The 8,214-nt window shown below is 41.0% G+C and overlaps 1 non-coding gene across 1 annotated transcript; it reads right to left on the bottom strand.

The window, feature by feature from the left end:
- Nucleotides 1–1,013: 1,013 nt before the first annotated feature.
- Nucleotides 1,014–1,120, bottom strand: LOC113618633 (U6 spliceosomal RNA). The gene has a single exon (XR_003432067.1). It is a non-coding gene; the product is annotated as a U6 spliceosomal RNA (small nuclear RNA).
- Nucleotides 1,121–8,214: the final 7,094 nt, after the last annotated feature.

The raw sequence follows: 8,214 nt of genomic DNA, 5'->3' as shown, positions 1-8,214 counted from the left end.
TGGGTGTACAAGTATCTGTCTGAGATCCTGCTTTTAAATCTGTGGGGTATAGACCCAGAAATGGAATTGCTGGATTAAATGGTAATTTTATGTTTAATTTTTTTCTAGGAACTGTTATACCAATTTCCATAGTGGCCACACCATTTTATATTCACACCAGCAATGCCAAGGGTTATAGTTTCTCCACATGCTTGTCAACACTTATATTCTGGTTTTTGATAATAGCTATCCCAATGGTTATGAAATGATATGTCATTGTGGTTTTGATTTGCATTTCTCTAATAATTAGTGATTTGAATATTTTTTTCATTTGCTTATTGGCTATTTGTATATCTTCTTTGGAGAATTGTCTAGATGTTACCCCCTAATTAGATACGTGATTTGCAAATATTTTCTCCCATTCCATGGGTTTCCCTTTCACTCTCTTGATAGTGTTATTTGAATACACAAATGTTTTAAATTTTGATGTAGTCCAATTTATCCATTTTTTTCTTCTTTTGCCTGTGCTTTTGGTGTTATATCCAAGAAATCATTGCCAAATTCAAACTCATGAAGCTTTTCCCATATGTTTTCTCCCAAATTTTTTTTTTGGCTGCGTAGGGTCTTCGTTGCTGCACGTGGGCTTTCTCTAGTTGCGGCGAGCTGGGGCTACTGTTCGTTGCGGTGTGTGGGCTTCTCATTGTGGTGGCTTCTTTCGTTGCGGAGCACGGGCTCTAGGCGCACAGGCTTCAGTACTTGTGGTGCGTGAGCTTCCGTAGTTGTGGCGCACGGGCTTAGTTGCTCTATGGCATCCTGGATCCAGGGATCTTCCTGGACCAGGGATTGAACCTGTGTCCCCACCTGCACTGTCAGGTGGATTCTCAACCACTGCGCCACCAGGGAAGTCCAGTATTAGCTCTTATGTTTCGGTCTTTGATTCACTTTAAGTTAATCTTTTGTATATGGTGTAAGGTAAGAGTTCAGCTTCATTCTTTTGCATGTGAATATTCAGTTTTCCTGGCACCATTTGCTGAAAAAATATGGAACACTTTACAAATTTCCATGTCATACTTGTGCAAGGGCCATGCTAATCTTCTCTATATCATTCCAATTTTAGTTTATGAGTTGCCAAAATGAGCATTAGATGTCTTTCAAAATTAAAATTATATTTGGGATTTCTCAAAGAGCCCCTGGAAAATCACAGTGATTTACACATTTATCTTATAAAAAGAGAGATGCCAGAAATATTTTAGGTTACTTTGATATACTTTATACTCCTGAACTAGCTCATTACTATATAAGGAATTCATGAGAATTATCAAATGAAAAGATAATTTTGTACAGAGTAAATGTTATTCATATAAAATATTATGAGATTGTGCACAATAAATTGACAGTCAAGAGATTTGTTGATGCCTTCGTTGTCCATGATGTAACCTAATCCAAGGAAATATATTAATAAAATTCTTATCTATTATACCATAATGGAAAAGTTTACTCTTTTCAATTTTGATACTGTTAGTCACTGTCATAAGTCAATCTCATCAATTTAGTTATACTATGAAGCAGGCAGTTCTGCTTCCTCAGTGGTTATAATACAAAACTATTCTTAACCAAATCCAGGAGCTATAGCACTCAAATAGTTCTTCAAGAGAAGGACTTCAGGGCTTCCCTGGTGGCACAGTGGTTGAGAGTCTGCCTGCCGATGCAGGGGACGTGGATTCGTGCCCTGGTCCGGGAAGATCCCACATGCCGCGGAGCGGCTGAGCCCGTGAGCCATGACCGCTGAGCCTGAGCGTCCGGAGCCTGTGCTCCGCAACGGGAGAGGCCACAACAGTGAGAGGCCCGCGTGCCGCACCAAAAAAAAAAAAAAAAAAAAGTTGTAGCTGCTTGTATAGTGAAGCCACTCAAGATGGCTGTTTGTTTTTTGGCCACGCCTGGGGGCTTGCAGGATCTCAGTTCCCAGACCAGGGATTGAACCCGGGGCCACACAGTGTAACCATTACACTGGACCTCCAGGGAACTCCCAAGATAGCTGTTCTCTGGCTCTCTGTACATCCCCTGCTCGACCAAGTGCCTGCTTCACCTACACCCTATTCACATGACTGACCTTCCTACGAACTTGCCCCCCGCCCCAGCTACTGACTTCTAGCTTTAATTAGAACTCTCCACTGTGCTTCTCAGAGGGAAGGTGAGGGGTGTACCCCTCTGCTTGTTTCCCTGGTAACCTATGAGCCCACCTGATGTCAATTACCCCTGTGATGGGTAACCTCCCCCTGCCTCTGGGAGCAAAGACTGGCACCACGTTCTCCTGCCTCACATGGTGGGGTGTTGCTCCAGGACCTTGCTTCAGACATGTGAGATCCGCTTCTCCGGTAAATCATTGATGTCTCTGTCACTCTGTTTCTGTCCCTGCCTCTGGGCTTATTGTTTGGTCCTGAGGCTGGGCAAGGCGTTGTAGGCCTGCGCGGTGCAGCCCAAGAATTGGCAGAGCAGTCAGGTGACCCAGGAAACTCCCCGTGAACACTGAGATGTCCGGAAATAAGGATGGGGGATGGGAGGTTTCAGGGGCTGTCCACTAGCACGTGGTGCCCGAAAGTTGCAGGTGTGATCCCGGGGTGGCCGCCCACTCGTATGTGGGGCCCTCTGGTGACTGTCCTTGATGAATGGACGCCACTGAGAGAGTACTGAGAACTCACAGGCACCCCCAAGGCTGTTGCGGAGATATTAGCTGCTGTTCTGGTGGGGAAAAAAGAAGTTAGAGACAATAAGGCGGTGGCCGCAGCTGTGGGCCGGCAGTTGCTTTTTGTATTAAGAAAGGCCACAGAGGCTGAGCTACCAAGTGAGGTGAAGGTTAACTTGAAAGCTGATTCCTGTTCCTCTGAAAGTGAGGCATGCGAATGTGAGTGAATGATATTGATATGTATTATTGTTTATTACTGTTATTTCTTTCAACTGAATTGGCTTATTTAGAAACTGGAAAAAAAAATCCCTGAAACTGGCCAAGATGGGAATCTTTTGACATTCTAAAACTGGATTTTGCATACGCCATTAGAGGAAGTTAGCTTTCTAGAAGGAATTGGTATTTCTGTGCTTTTGAGATGTAAATGATCTACTTGGGCTCTCAGGAACTTTAACCATATGTGATCCTTAAGAGTGAAGGAAAAAAAAGGAGGCCTTTTAAAACTGTTTAGGGCTTCCTGGTGGCGCAGTGGTTGAGAGTCCGCCTGCCAATGCAGGGGACACGGGTTTGTGCCCCGGTCCGGGAAGATCCCACATGCCGCGGAGCGGCTGGGCCCGTGAGCCATGGCCGCTAAGCCTGCGCGTCCGGAGCCTGTGCTCCGCAATGGGAGAGGCCACAAAAAAAAAAAAAAAAAAAAAAACCTGTTTAGAACCAATTATGTTTTGGGAATGTCTATGTAAAACAGTCTCTCCAGAGTTTGGTAACTTGCAGCTCAACTAAGTTAAATGAAGAGAATTCATTGATTATGTGGATAGTCATTTCAAATAGGGTAAAATACTGTAACATTAATTGCTGGGCAGGTCTAAGTTTACCTACTTTTGCCTTCTTAGGAGAGGAAGAATAAAGCCTAAGTTTTCCTGCTGGTATGACAAACAATTCACAGTTACTTGCTTGTTGCTTTTTGCCAGAGATTAAGGGTTTGTTGTTGTTGCTGTTGTTTTTCCAGCTTTACTGAGATATAATTGATATATAATATTGTATACATTTCAGGTGAACGTGTTTATTTGATACATTTATATGTTGAAAATGATTACCACCATAGCTAACACCCGCATCATGTCACATAATTACCAATTTCTTTTTGTGGTGTGTACATTTAAGATCTACTCTCTTAGCAACTTTAGGTATATAATACGGTATTATTAACTATAATCACTGTGCTGTACACTGGATACCAGAACTTACTAGTCTTAGAACCGAAAGTTTGTAACTTTTAGTGGCTATATATTTTAAAAAATTTATTGTTTTGAAGTATAGTTAACTTACAATGTTGTGCTAATTTCTGCTGCAGAGCAAAGTGATTCAATTATACATATGTACGTTCTTTTTCATATTCTTTTCCATTATAGTTTTTTACAGGATATTGAATATAGTTCATTATGCTATACAATAGGACCTTGTTGTTTATCCATTCTAGCTATAACAGTTTGCATCTGCTAATCCCAAACTCCCAATATTTCCCTCTCCGGTTCCCCTCCCCTTTGGCAACCACAAGTCTGTTCTCTATATCTGTGAGTCTGTTTCTGTTTCATGGACAGGTTCATCTGTGTCATATTTTAAATTTCACATAGAAGTGATATCATACAGTATTTGTCTTTCTCTTTCTGATTTACTTCACTTAGTATGATAATCTCTAGGTCCATCTGTGTTGCTGCAAATGGAATTATTTTATTCTTTTTTATGGCTGAGTAGTATTCCATTGTGTGTGTGTGTGTGTGTGTGTGTGTGTGTATAAATACCACATCTTTATCCATTCAACTGTCGATGGACATTTAGGTTGTTTCTGTGTCCTGGCTATTGTAAATAGTGCTGCTATGAACAAGGGGTGCATGTATAATTTCAAATTATAATTTTGTCCGGATATGTGCCCAGGAGTGGGATTGCTGGTTCATATGGCAACTCCTTTTAGTTTTGTGAGGAACCTTCATACTGTTCTCCTTAGTGGCTGCACCAATTTACATTCCTACCAACAGTGTAGGGGGGTTCCTTTTTCTCCACACCCTCTCCATTGTTTGTTATTTGTAGACTTCTCAGTGATGGCCATTCTGACCAGTGTGAGGTGTTACCTCATTGTAGTTTTGATTTGCATTTCTCTAATAATTAGCGATGTTGAGCTTATTTTCATGTGCCTTTTGGCCATCTATATGTCTTCTTTGGAGAAGAATTTAGGTATTCTGCCCATTTTTTGATCGGGTTGTTTGTTTTCTTGTTATTGAGTTATATCAGCTGTTTGTATATTTTGGAAATTAATCCACTGTCTGTCACATTATTTGCAAATATTTTCTCCCAGTACATAGGTTGTCTTTTCATTTTGTTTATGGTTTCCTTTGCTGTGCAAAAGCTTATAAGTTTGATTAGGTTCATTTGTTTATTTTTGCTTTTATTTCTGTTGCCTTGGGAGACTGACCTGACCTAAGAAGACATTGGTACAATTTATGTCAGAGGATGTTTTGCCTATGTTCTCTTCTGGGAGTTTTATGGTGTCATGTCTTGTTTTTAAGTCTTTAAGCTATTTTCAGTTTATTTTTGAATATGATATGAGGGTGTGTTCTAACTTCATTGATTTTCATGTGGCTGTTCAAATTTCCCAATATCACTTGCTGAAGAGACCGTCTTTTCCCCATTGTTTATTCTTGCATGCTTTGTCAAAGATTAATTGACCATAGGTGTGTGGGTTTATTTCTGTGCTCTCTATGCTGTTCCATTGATCCATATGTCTGTTTTTGTGTCAATACCATGCTGTTTTGTTTACTGTAGCTTTGTGCTATTGTCTGAAGTCTGGGAGGGTTATGCCTCCAGCTTTGTTCTTTTTCCTCAAGATTTCTTTGGCAATTCTGGGTCTTTTATGGTTCCATATAAATTTTAGGATTATTTGTTCCAGTTCTGTGAAAAGTGTCATGAGTAGTTTAAAGGAATAGCATTAAATCTGTAGATTGCTTTGGGTAGTATGGCCATTTTAGCAATATTAATTCTTTTAATCAAAAAGCATGGGATATCTTTCCATTTCTTTAAATCATCTTCAATTTTCTTTATTAAAGTCTTATAGTTCTCAACATATGTCTTTCACCTCCTTGGTCAGGTTTATTCCTAAATATTTTATTTTATTATTATTATTTTTTTATTTTTTTTTTTGCGATATGCAGGCCTCTCACTGTTGTGGCCTCTCCTTTTCACTGTTGAGTATTATATTGACTGTCGGTTTGTGAAAACCAGGGATGACCTTACCTTCCTTATAACACTGCTGCCATTAACTCCCTCTCCATTGATCCAGTAAGCGCTTGGCTCCAAAATTTGCCCACATCCTGGCGAATGACTGGTTTTAGCATACTGAGTATCTTACTCTTTTTTTTTGCGGTACGCGGGCCTCTCACTGCTGCGGCCTCTCCCACCGTGGAGCACAGGCCCCGGATGCACAGGCCCAGCGGCCACGGCTCACGGGCCCAGCCGCTCCGCGGCATGCGGGATCCTCCCGGACCGGGGCACAAACCCACGCCCCCCACATCGGCAGGCGGACCCCCAACCACTGCACCACCAGGGAAGCCCAGTATCTTACTCTTGTTACTTTGGCTGCTGGTGTCTGTATTGCATGTGTGGTGTCTTGTTTCAGTGCCCCCTACGTGCCTGACCCCAGGGATGTCATAGAAGAGCGGCAGACCAAGATTATAAGGATTGGGCAGGGTATGTAGGGGTGGAGTATATGGTCAGGCCACTCAAGATGGCTGTTTTCTTGCTCTCTGTACATCCCCTGCTTGACCAGTGCCTGCCTCACCTATACCATACCTACATACCCGCCCCGGGCTCCAGCTACTGATTTCTAGCTTTATTTTATTTTATTTTATTCTATTTTATTTTATTTATGGCCTCACTGCGCAGCATGCGGGATTCCCCAACCAGGGATCGAACCTGTGTCCCCTGTAGTGGAAGCACAGAGGCTTAACCACTGGACTGCCAGGGAAGTCCCATGGTATCTAGCTTTAGATCAGAACTCTCCACTATGCTTATCAAATGGGAGGTAAAGGGTGTGCCCCTTTGCTTGTTTCCCTGTGCTGATTTTCATAACTGATGAACCTATAACTAATAACCTACCTCTACCCCATGTCCTGCCTGCCACTGGCCACACACTGTGGGGTGTCACTCCAGGACCTTGCTGCAGACATATAAGATCTCCCTGTCCATTAAGCCAGTTATGTCTCTGTCGCTGACTCTGGGCTCTTTCTTTGGACTTGAAGCTGGGCAAGTACAGGCCTTGGCCTGCAGGGTGCAGGCCAAAACTGCTGAATTTTTAATTTTTACTGAACTTTAGAATTCTTTGTTTTAGAAGAGTATTTTGACATCTTATCCATTTTATAAGGCATCTAGATTAAAGAGGGCTTCTTAGCAATGTTTACATAGTAAGAGTTTGGTAGCTGAGAATAGAAATATATATAGCCTTTGTAGTTTCAACTTACAGATAAATCCCCTTTCTTTTTTTCTGCAGCCTCTGGTCCTCATAAGTTCAAATATTTTGCTAATGGCAAATTCACTATGCCTGGGACTTTCAAGACTGTTAATGCCTCCTATTCTTCATGGCACATAGGAAAGTACTGGGATGGCTTCTGAGCCTTTCAAAGCGTATTATTTGTATCGTTTTGTGTGTAAAGAAACTACAGGAAACAGGGTTGTTTGAGGATACTTTCAGTATCATCTAAGGTAATTGTTGAGCATCCCTCCAGCTTCAGAACTTATTTGTGGAAACCTCTTTATCTACCTGCCCCTACATGTGACTTCTAGATTCCCGACCATGTTTTGAGGTGTCATCCTGAGGGTCAAGGATTTACAGAGTATTTTTTCAGCCTTAAATTAGTATATTCAGATTACGTGTGTGAATTCTGGGCTACAGTTTATGCTGTTTATGTTGTCACAAGAATATGAAAGACATTTTCATATTGAAGTTGGCATCAATCAGAAGAAATTCTTGGGGAAAAACAAGAACAACAACAGAACAATTTTGGAAAAAGGATATTTTTGTGGAGTATTTTTTAGAGGAAGAAGAGCTTAAAGCATTTAATATTCTGAATAGAAAAGGAAATTTTACAGGTTGATTATTCCCCCTTCTCCATCCCCTGTGACCAACAGTCAAATGCTTTTCTATTATCAAGCCTAAAAAAATAGGAAACAGCTGAATGGATTACTGTCAATTTGAATATCCAACAGTACAAGCTCTAGGTGATAAAATATATTACAATTAAAGCCTTCAGTAACCTCAGCTATGTTAAAAAATACTTAAGAAAAAAATACTGGAAGAACATAAATCAATTACTTACTTAAAATTGAGTCAGGAGAACGAGTTTATGGGTTTTTTCACCTTCATAACATTTTACTCAGCTCTCCAAATTTTGTGTAATAAATCAGTTCAGGGCTTAACTAAAAATAAAAGAAACTGAAACCTACAAAACCCTCCAGGATGCCCTTTTGAAACTTTAGGCTGAAGAGAAGGGAAAGATGTAGACACA

The sequence above is a fragment of the Aethalodelphis obliquidens genome, unplaced genomic scaffold (genome assembly GCF_003676395.1).
Source record: "Aethalodelphis obliquidens isolate GAN/ISIS:26980383/991018 unplaced genomic scaffold, ASM367639v1 scaffold5, whole genome shotgun sequence".
Taxonomy (NCBI): Eukaryota; Metazoa; Chordata; class Mammalia; order Artiodactyla; family Delphinidae; genus Aethalodelphis; species Aethalodelphis obliquidens.
The sequence above is the reverse complement of the archived record's forward strand: the minus strand, read 5'-3'. Positions and strand labels throughout refer to the sequence as shown.